Here is a 9,904-nt window from a genome sequence, read left to right on the forward strand (position 1 = left end):
TGCCTTTTGGTAATTTCATATATAAGTAGATGATTCCTATGCTAAGCTTTGGAGGTGGGGGACCATACTTCAAATTGCATGTAGAATATATAACTTAGAATCTTATGTTCCTTAGTGAGTCCCCTAAAATATTTTTTTGACATGGGGAATGACATGGAATTAGGTAATTGATGACCAATGAATAAGGTAGTTAGGGCACAACTTTGGGACAATTGAAGGAGAAACTATGACATTTGTAAATTAACATCCTTGAATTACAAATTATGTATAATTATATGGTTTCAAGCTTCACAATAGCAATGAAGATGAAAATTGACCACATGACACTAACCCAATGAACTGAGGATGAGATTGCCAATCTATGCCAGAAAATCGATTCCATTCAAATGACTTTGAGTCAGAGGTAGCTTGGTTCCCATTCCATTGGAAATTCATTAGGTCACTCAATGTTAGACATTCCTTATCTTAATGTATGAGCCCTTGCTCATGATAGTGAGAGAGTTCATGGAGGTCCTGACCCCTGTTTTTCTAAGACATAATATGTTTACAAAATATTGCTAACTTCTAAGCATTTTTTGGCAAGTTTATACTATTAGATACTATAGTGATGCAACCTATATAGACTGGCTCTTTTTTTAATTTAGGTAGATAGAAAGAATTGTTTATAATAGCTTGATCTATCTAATTTGGTAAACTTTGATCTAAGGTTGCACCTATATTTTAATATGAATGCAATTTCTTGTTATGGTTCAAAAAAATAAACATTTAGTAATTAGTAACATTGTGTATTAATAACATATAGTGAGATGTATTATCAATCCTTATAGTTGTTAAAATAAAAAATCCATATGCAAGGAATGCATGTTACTTATTTAACAATCAAGTTGGTCACAAGCATCTTGGTAGTTTGGAAAAAAGTAAAGTCTACTTACATATCAAATGGTCTTGTGTCTAAGACAGTGAAATGGGGGAGAAGAAGAGGTGAAGGAATTGCAGGAAAGCCCTCTTTGGACCATCCATATTGGATGTTTCCCTTAGTGAGCTCATTGGGTAGATGTAGAGGCCAAGAAATGGTGAATTTAAGTAGGGAGATATGGATAATAAGCTCACTTATGGTTATATCAATTGAATAATAAAAGTGACCAACAAGCTATAATTCCTTTATACACATAAAAAAATGACAAACAATCTATTGTGGCTCTCTAGGGCTTAAAACAACTTGCTAGGTGATTTTTTTAATGAAAGGGTGTGTTAAAATTGAGTCAAATTATCCTCTAACACCTATAATCATGTCATTTAAGTTGGAAAGAATTTATGGATAGCCACTTAAAAGAGGAGAACAACAATCTATTTGTGCTCCAATGAGTTGGAAAATGAACCTAGAATTGTTTAGAAAGTTAAGAAAAATAAAAGGAAATTGAGGGATAAAACTTGGATTTAGAAATTCAAAATTAGCCAACTAAAAGATTTCTACAACCATAATGAAACATGTACAAGGTATGGAAATATACTCATAAAATAAAATTAATGGCATATATATATATATATATATATATATATATATCCTCTTGAAAGTGAAAAATATACCATAAATTAATATTCGACTAGCATTGGGAACAACCATCATTGGGTGTTATTCCACAAATGTGGTTGAATTAGCATCATTATTCAAGGAACATCATACCACCTAAAATGACCTACTGGTAACCTGTAAGGGAGTATAGTTGTAGTCTTGTTAGATGCATTTAGGACTTGGGTCATTAACATGTTCCCTTACATTTGACAAAGATGAACTCTTTGTCAATCAGAAGCAGTTTTAGGTTTTACTTTAGGACCAAAAGGTGATTTTAGACAATACAATATTTACAAGACAACCAACACTCATTGTTGAGGCTACCTTCGATAGGGTCATGTGCTCTATAGCCCAGAGGGTTAGCTCAAGTGGTCGAGTTCCCATCGCTAAAGCATCTCGCTAATGGGAGGTCACAGGGTCAATTCTCGTCAACACCCTCAGGGTTAGGCTATGCTAATAAGTCAACGAGATGTGATTCCTTCAAGTGGATTCGCCTCCTCGGGAAAAAAGGGTCATGTGCTCTATAGTAGCATCTAACCTTAGTCCTATACATAAGACCAAATTGCTAGCAATTACAATTTAACCTTTTTCCCAAGATAAATACTTATTGATGTTAAAGTGAATCTTATTTCTATCACATTATTAGAAAAGGATTATTATTTTATGAATTAAGTGAATTAATTTAAAAAAAACTATTACTAATGTACTTGGAAATTGATGAAATTATATAGATTTTCAATTGTCGTTGGATTTATTGAGATTTAAGTTGTTATTAGATTACTCAATTTTAATGTTATATCCATTTAGATTTGGTAATAATCATTTTACTAATTTAATTGCAAGTTAAACATGTATTAAGGAAAATTTTAGTGGTTAGATTTCATCTATGATCTAATTTTTCCATGTTTTTTCTTAAATAGCAATTTCCAAAAAAAAAAATTGATTTACCAAATTTCTATAGGATAAATGCATTTTCTTCTAAAAACCATCTAATTGTTTAGAGATTATATAAAATACTTATAATTTTAATTTTAAATTACAGTTACCCAAATATTTTATGATTAATGTTTTAAAAATAGATAACCTTGTGTTTTAAAAATAGATAACCTTAGACAAGATTTGTATATTTAAATAAACATGAACTCTTGTTTTTATTTATTTATCTATTTACTTATGCTTATACTTTATGTATTATGTATATCTTGAGTGAGTATAATGATTAAGGATACATGTGTCCTTTGTAAGAGGTCACAAGTTGAAATCTAGAAGGCATTATATGTATACCTCCATAAACTTTAGTAGCCAATTTAACAAAGTTAGATTTTGATTATTTTTATAAATAATTGGTTGAGAGGTAGGAATAGAGTCATCCTCACCTAGGTCCAATTTTGGCAAGTGACATGATGGATGTTTACAACATCGACAATATAAATGGAATATACAAAATAAATAATATTTAATATTTATGTCGTAAGGTGTTCCCTCTAGGAAGAACTCCCCTCCCATGCCACTTGCGTCTTTGTGTGTCAATGATTTTTGGTGTTAGACAATTGAAATAGCTTAGGCCATTGGATTGATTTGACCGGTATTAATTAGTTATGAAATCCTTCCTTACACAACCTGTCGCAAACGACTCTAAAAATGAGCAACAGGGGTAATTAAATGCGAGATTCAGGTTGGGGGTTCTCAAGTTCTCTGGTAATTGCTTTTTAACACACTTTAATTAACTTGCAGGCAAAGCAATGGCCATTTCTCTGCAACCTGTGAAGGTTGTACAAGAAAAAACTAAAATTGCTACTAAGCCGAGGAGGGTAGTTGTGACTGGAATGGGAGTGGTCACTTCCCTTGGTCATGATCCAGATACTTTCTATGGGAATCTTCTTCAGGGACAGAGTGGTATTAGTGAAATTGAGAGCTTTGATTGCTCAAACTTTCCAACTGTAATTGTTTCTACATTTTTCTTCTTCTCATGTGCTTCTTATAGACTAAGTTATGCTGCTAATAAACCGAGTGACGTTGAGCCATGATAGTTTTATATAACCTATATGCCCCATGCTGGAAACTAGCTAGAGATATACGATAGTTCAGTGGGTGATCAGTCAAATGAAAATGATCATAGTATTTCATAGGAAACAAGATCACTAGTTCAAACTAATTGAATTTATGAAACTGGGTTGTCATTAAATGTAGTATCAAATCTAGATTTACTTTTCCAACTTTAGGTTGCAAGAAAAAGGAGTATTAAATCTAGATCCACTTGATATGGAAAGAAGACATGTCCAAACTAGTTGCAGGAGTTTGTTGAAATTTAATATCATTTTTCCAGGTATATGGCCTATGATATTGATTGGAATATATCAGTTTTGTTCTTTGGAGAATATTTGGTGAAATAAAGTCATTTTCAACAAATGGTTGGGTTGCACCAAAATTTTCAAGATGCATGGATAAATTCATGCTTTACTTGCTCATAGCTGGAAAAAAGGTAGTAGAAGATGGTGGAATGAATGAAGATGTCCTCAAAGAATTAGACAAAGAAAAGTGTGGGGTCGTAATTGGTTTTGCATTAGGTGGAATGAAGGTAATCTTACAATGTTGTTATTTTGGAAGGCAATAATGTTGGAAAACATAAAAGAAGACACATACTGCTTTGATGTTCTATAAAGTTGTAATTTGTAAGCTAGATAGATTTTGGATAGTTAAAGGTACATTCAGGTCCACAATCATGGCATAGACTATCTTGGTGCAGGTTACGTGTACTTATACTCTAGCTGCTTGTCTGTCAATATTGCATCAGGTTTTCAATGATGCAGTAGAAGCATTGAGGATTTCCTACAGGAAAATGAACCCATTATGTGTACCATTTGCAACAACAAATATGGGATCAACAATGATGGCCATGGATTTGGTTTGTCAAAAACTCTAGATACCTTTTCAATAATGTTTGGAATTGGATAAAGTTGATACACACTTATTATTTGCATGTTGAATGCCCCTATTGCAGTGATGGATGGGTCCAAACTATTCCATATCCACTACTTGTGCTACAAGCAATTTTTGCATCATAAGTGCTGCAAATCATATTTTGTGGGGTGAAGCTGTAAGTTGTTTGACCTTTTCAATTCACTGCATTTGTTTTTGCAAAAAATATATTAATTTCCTTGCATGGGATCATTCCATGCATAGGATGTCATGCTCTCTGGTGGCTCTGATGCTGCAATTATTCTAATTGGTAAGTTCAGCTGGGATTTATTATCAAACCCACTATTGTCCTTTTTTCTTAAATAGTTCATGTTTATGTGGTTACCTATTCTTTGGCACATATTGTTTGAGAATTAAGCTTATTCTATCCAACTATGAGTGATTAAGTCTTGAGTGTTTTTTTAAGCATTTGCTTCCAATAAAGATCATATAATGTCTGATACCATGCTCAATAGGAAAGTGTCTCTCCATGTGTTTGAATTACCTTATGGTATATAATGAAAAAGCTCAGGATTTGTGTTATTCGTTTTGCAATATATACCAGCTATTTGTGATGCATTTTAGCATGCATAATTGTCACTTTCCAATATGTACTTTAAATGCACTTAATTGGTGTCTAATTTCTTTTGAATGGAAAGTGTTGTTTGATCTTGAAGTGGAGCTCATATGTGATTGTTACAAGTGTGGGAGGATTTATAGCTTGCAGAGCATTATCACAAAGAAATGAAGATCCTACAAAAGCATCTCATCCCTGGGATGTGGTATTGTTATTTTCTTGTTGCTTCTTTATTCTATATTTTGTAACTTGTGAATCGATTATTATAATATATATTGTCTTGTTTTTTGTCCCATGGATATTTATTGTCTTGTTATTCTATCAATTTAAACTTTAAATACAGTTTCCAAGTTATTGATATATCATATAATATTTTACCTTACAGGATCGTGATGGATTTGTTATGGGAGAGGGAGCAAGAGTTCTTCTTCTGGAAGAATTAGAACATGCAAAGGTACAACATTTTGTCAGAGAGGACATTGAACAAGTAATCTAGCTTGTGTTTTGAGAATTAACCAATTTGTATTTTAATATTAGCATTATATAATTTGGATTTTGCACTTTTGATGATTTTACCAGAAAAGGGGAGCAAAGATCTATGCAGAGTTTCTTGGAGGAAGTTCTACTTCTGATGCATATCATATGACAAATCCTCATCCAGAAGGTATAGGATGTCAAACACTTATTTCAATGTTCGTAAGACTCTTGTTAAACTACATTCTTATTGACCTAATGGGATATTTTTAGGTACTGGAGTTCTTTTATGCATGGAAAATGCTTTACGTCAAGCCAGGGTAAGAAGAGAAAATGTTGATTATGTCAATTCTCACGCAACATCAACTAAAGCTGGTGATTTGAAAGAGTACCAAGCCTTGATTCATTGTTTTGGATAGAATCCTAAGGTACTTATCTTATTTTTGTTAAGTGTGCACTCCTTTGACTTTGTTGCCCATGTGTTCACTGTTTAACAGGCATTTTAACTCAACTTTTATATATTCCAATGAGGTAGGATGTTTGTTTTTTCAACTCAAGCTGAATTCTACAAAATCAATTATTGGGCACTTGCTGGGGGCATCTGGTGTTGTAGAAGTTGTAGCAAATTTCCATGTAAATGAGCCTTCCTTCAGCCATTTATATCTGGTGCAATAAATTCAAGGATAAGATAGTCGTGTCTGGATAAATTTCTTCAATGCAACATTTAATTTAATGGGTATAATCTTCAAAGCAGAGTGGAAAGACAACCAATAACCACTCTAAGGAAAATCTGCTTGTATCAAGGGATATTTGTTCTCCATGGAAAATCAATGTCAATAGACTACAGGCCATCATACGCATAGTATACCCCATACTATCTCATAGAGTCTGCTATGTTTGGATCCACCACTTATAATCTGTAGTGCCATTATTGTTCATTGTTAGTGCATAAAGCTGGTTGTTGGCTGGATTCATGGGCCTAAATCCTCATTTTGATATGCATGTCTGAATTTAATATGAGGAAAACAAAAGTTCTCTTCTATCAAACAAAGAGGTGAATTTATAATCTTTTTCTAAAGAGATTCTATGTTAGACAATGTTTGTGATTATTACGACCTTTTTCTCTTGTTTTTTTTGGGAGCTGGTTGCTTGGGTTGGGGGACATGTGTATGATTACTATGATCTCTTTCTCTTTAATTTTTTTATTTTATGTTTCTTTTTGGCAGGTAAATTTCTTTTGCAGCCTTTTTTAAGAAAACCAAAACAGAAGTCAAAGGAGCATATCTTGAGTGGTTTGGTGAACAATTTGTTTCCCCAGCTGTGTGAGTTTAAGTCTCCGGAGACATGTTGTAACCGACCTGTTTGTGGAATTTATGAATAGTTGTATCTGGTGTAATAGTGGAAGCCAATCTTTTGAATTTTACTGATTCTCCAGAGATTCTCATCATTGTTAAGAAAAATAAAAAGAAAACTAAAACAGGAAAATAATTTATTATATTAGAAGGTTGTAGCTAGTGCTAACAACATTATACAAAAAGATAGATTATGAGTTTTAGAGCCCAAAATTGAACAACTCTCTAATATTACATGACAAAACTTGTAACAGAGTACAAAATAGACATTGCAGATTTTCCTGCAAGTGGTCTTTCTGACAAAAACATCTAAGATCCTCACGATTCTAAAAACATTTTGGTTAGCAAAATACATGAAGACTATTTTGCTTCTTCCTAACCAACATCTGCAAGAGGAGAATGCTTTACTACTTGATATATGTTAGTTCTTTTAGCTGGTGAACCATCTCTTCTACATTGAAGTCAGCTCAAGCATAATTAACTGAGACTTTTTTGTTTGATGCTGAGGAGAGGGAGTCCTTTCAAAGATGAGTGCCAAATTCTGCAACATACTGTATTAGACTTCCAAATTGTCAAGCCTCTATTTTTGTTGAATTAGAAAATTCACTATAGATGCATGTTGAGAGAAAAAGAGAACAATGAAGTCCTATTAGACTAAATATATTCCTTGTGTCTCCTTAGAGTCCTATTGAATTCCAATACCTCTCTATTTTCCATGTCTGTGCTCAGAGCCCCAAACTCTGCCAACCAAACCATGCTGAAAAAGACAATTCCAGAATGAGAGCCACGGTTCAAGAGAAATAAGGAGAAGGCTACAGACACCTTGTGCATCCTCAATAGAGGACAGAAACCAGGACAAGAGACACACAAGAAAGGGAAAGCCCTGGAGAAACAAAGTTGAGAGACCACTCTCTTCCAAATCCCTTACAAACTGCCTTCACTAGAACCAGAGAACCAAACCCAAAATGTTGAAGCCAAAGCGATCACCTTTACTACAATCCTTTGCAATATTCTCGAAATTGAAATAAAATAACCAGGGCCCTAAACAAATTACAGAGAAATTGGTTACCAGGGGACCTGATGCTTGAAGGTCTCAACCGTATATGTTCCCAATTCCTTTTCTTCCATATCCCATTATCCCACAACCGACAAATTTTCATACTAAATCATTCAGTAAACAAGGTTGTTGTTAAGTCTTGCATGTGACAGAGGCTCTCATCCAAATCTAATGGAGTTGGTATGTTTGATACTGAATCATGAGGGTAGTAAATGCAGATTGATGTGTGAATTTAATCCAATACCTTAGTGGGTGTTGCATGGTGAGTGCACCCAATTTTTTTCAAACCCACCTTTGGTTAGTTTGGTGGCCTCCTTGACCTAAATATTAGCCTCTACATTGAGCTCTCGCTTCACATGGTAGAATGAGATTTTTCTTAATGTGCTTGCCTCCTTTTTAGTTCAAGGCTTTCAAGCTATGATTATAGCAAGCTTGTTATCCACTGGTGACATTTTCTGAAGCATTGCTCTAATGATCACTGAGGAATCACCTAAGACAATCAATGATCTTACCTTAGCTTCCTTTGCTAAATGGAGACCCCTTAGAAGGGCATATGCTGCTGCCAAATTGTTTGGTGCTACCCCAAGGCACCAAGCATATGATGCTACTTTTTCCCTCTGGGATCATAGAGTATCCCCTTGCACCTACCACCCCTTTTATTTTTAATGGACATGGGGTGGGCTTTGATCCACTTATGTGAGCATGGGTCATGACTTGTGTGACTATTGTGCTTAACTATGATAATCCTATTGGAATGTTTGAAGTCTACTACAATAGAATATAAGTTTGTAGGATGCATGTAGCTATTGCAAGTACAAACTATTTTTCTATATGATACTTGGGTGGAAAGGAGAATTCTTGAAAGTTGGCCTTTTGAATTTATAGGTTGTTCATCTAAAATGTATAAGTCATTCTAGTAAAATGTTGGAACGGATGTCAAAGAAACTCCTATCTATTTCTCATAAATATAAAAAATAAGTTACTTCTTCGTTCCATTTGATTTTCCAGATTCAAATGGTATTTTGTATCCATGATTGTTACATAAATTGCATAAGTGTAAACTTGAAACCATTTATTTCTAAGTTCCAATATATTGGTCAACTTTACACCTAGTTTGTTCTTGACGGCATGATTAACATATGCCCGTATGTTTGTGTATGATAATTATTCTACCAAAATGGATTTTGCAGGCCATTCACATAGGATGGGTTCATCCTACTATCAACCTAGAAAATCCAAAAAAATATGTGGTAAGTAGACTTCAAACTTTCTTTGTTTTGTTGTATGTGGAATTTCAACATATAGAAAATACTTAAGTATAAACTAATTCAAAGTTCTCTTTAGTTTCTGGTTCTTCCTTCATAGCATGGATACATTTGTACAACCTGACTGATTTCGAAAAATTGTTTGCCAGTATATGAAATTCATTGTTGGACCAAAAAAGGAGAGATTAGACATTAAAGTTGCTTTATCCAATTCTTTTGGATTTGGAGGTCACAATTCCTCTCTCATTTTTGCTCCTTATGAAGAATGTAATGAAAACTAACCTTTTCCTTGATAATTTTATCATGTTATATGCTCAAGGTTGGAAGTGGTTTGGCCTTCAACTTGGATTTTACTGAAATGTCCAATGGGATATCTATGAAATCATTATTGCTATTTCATGGTGAATCCATTTTTTGCATTTACAAGGCATTTGTATATCTGTTTGAAGAATTTCACACTTAAAACTAATGCGTATATGTCAAATCACAAGAGCATCACAGATATAAGCAAAGCAATTGAAATGACTTCGCTTAAAAATTTCAACTTTTAGATTTCTAGGATTAGTAGCTTGTTGTAATGAATTTTCCGGATATATCCCATCCATGTTGACTTGAAGATCGACGTTTCGAACATGTAAGTAAAGGTTC

General features: G+C 33.7%; 1 pseudogene; it reads left to right on the forward strand.

Annotated features, from left to right (window-relative positions):
• The first annotated feature begins 3,309 nt into the window (after positions 1 to 3,309).
• LOC149181287 (3-oxoacyl-[acyl-carrier-protein] synthase II, chloroplastic-like) lies at positions 3,310 to 9,537 on the forward strand (annotated as a pseudogene).
• The last annotated feature ends 367 nt before the right edge of the window (positions 9,538 to 9,904 follow it).

Source organism: Pinus tabuliformis, chromosome 3_2 (genome assembly GCF_031772625.1).
Source record: "Pinus tabuliformis cultivar Carrire ecotype Pingquan chromosome 3_2, CPIR1, whole genome shotgun sequence".
In the NCBI taxonomy this organism is placed as follows: Eukaryota; Viridiplantae; Streptophyta; class Pinopsida; order Pinales; family Pinaceae; genus Pinus; species Pinus tabuliformis.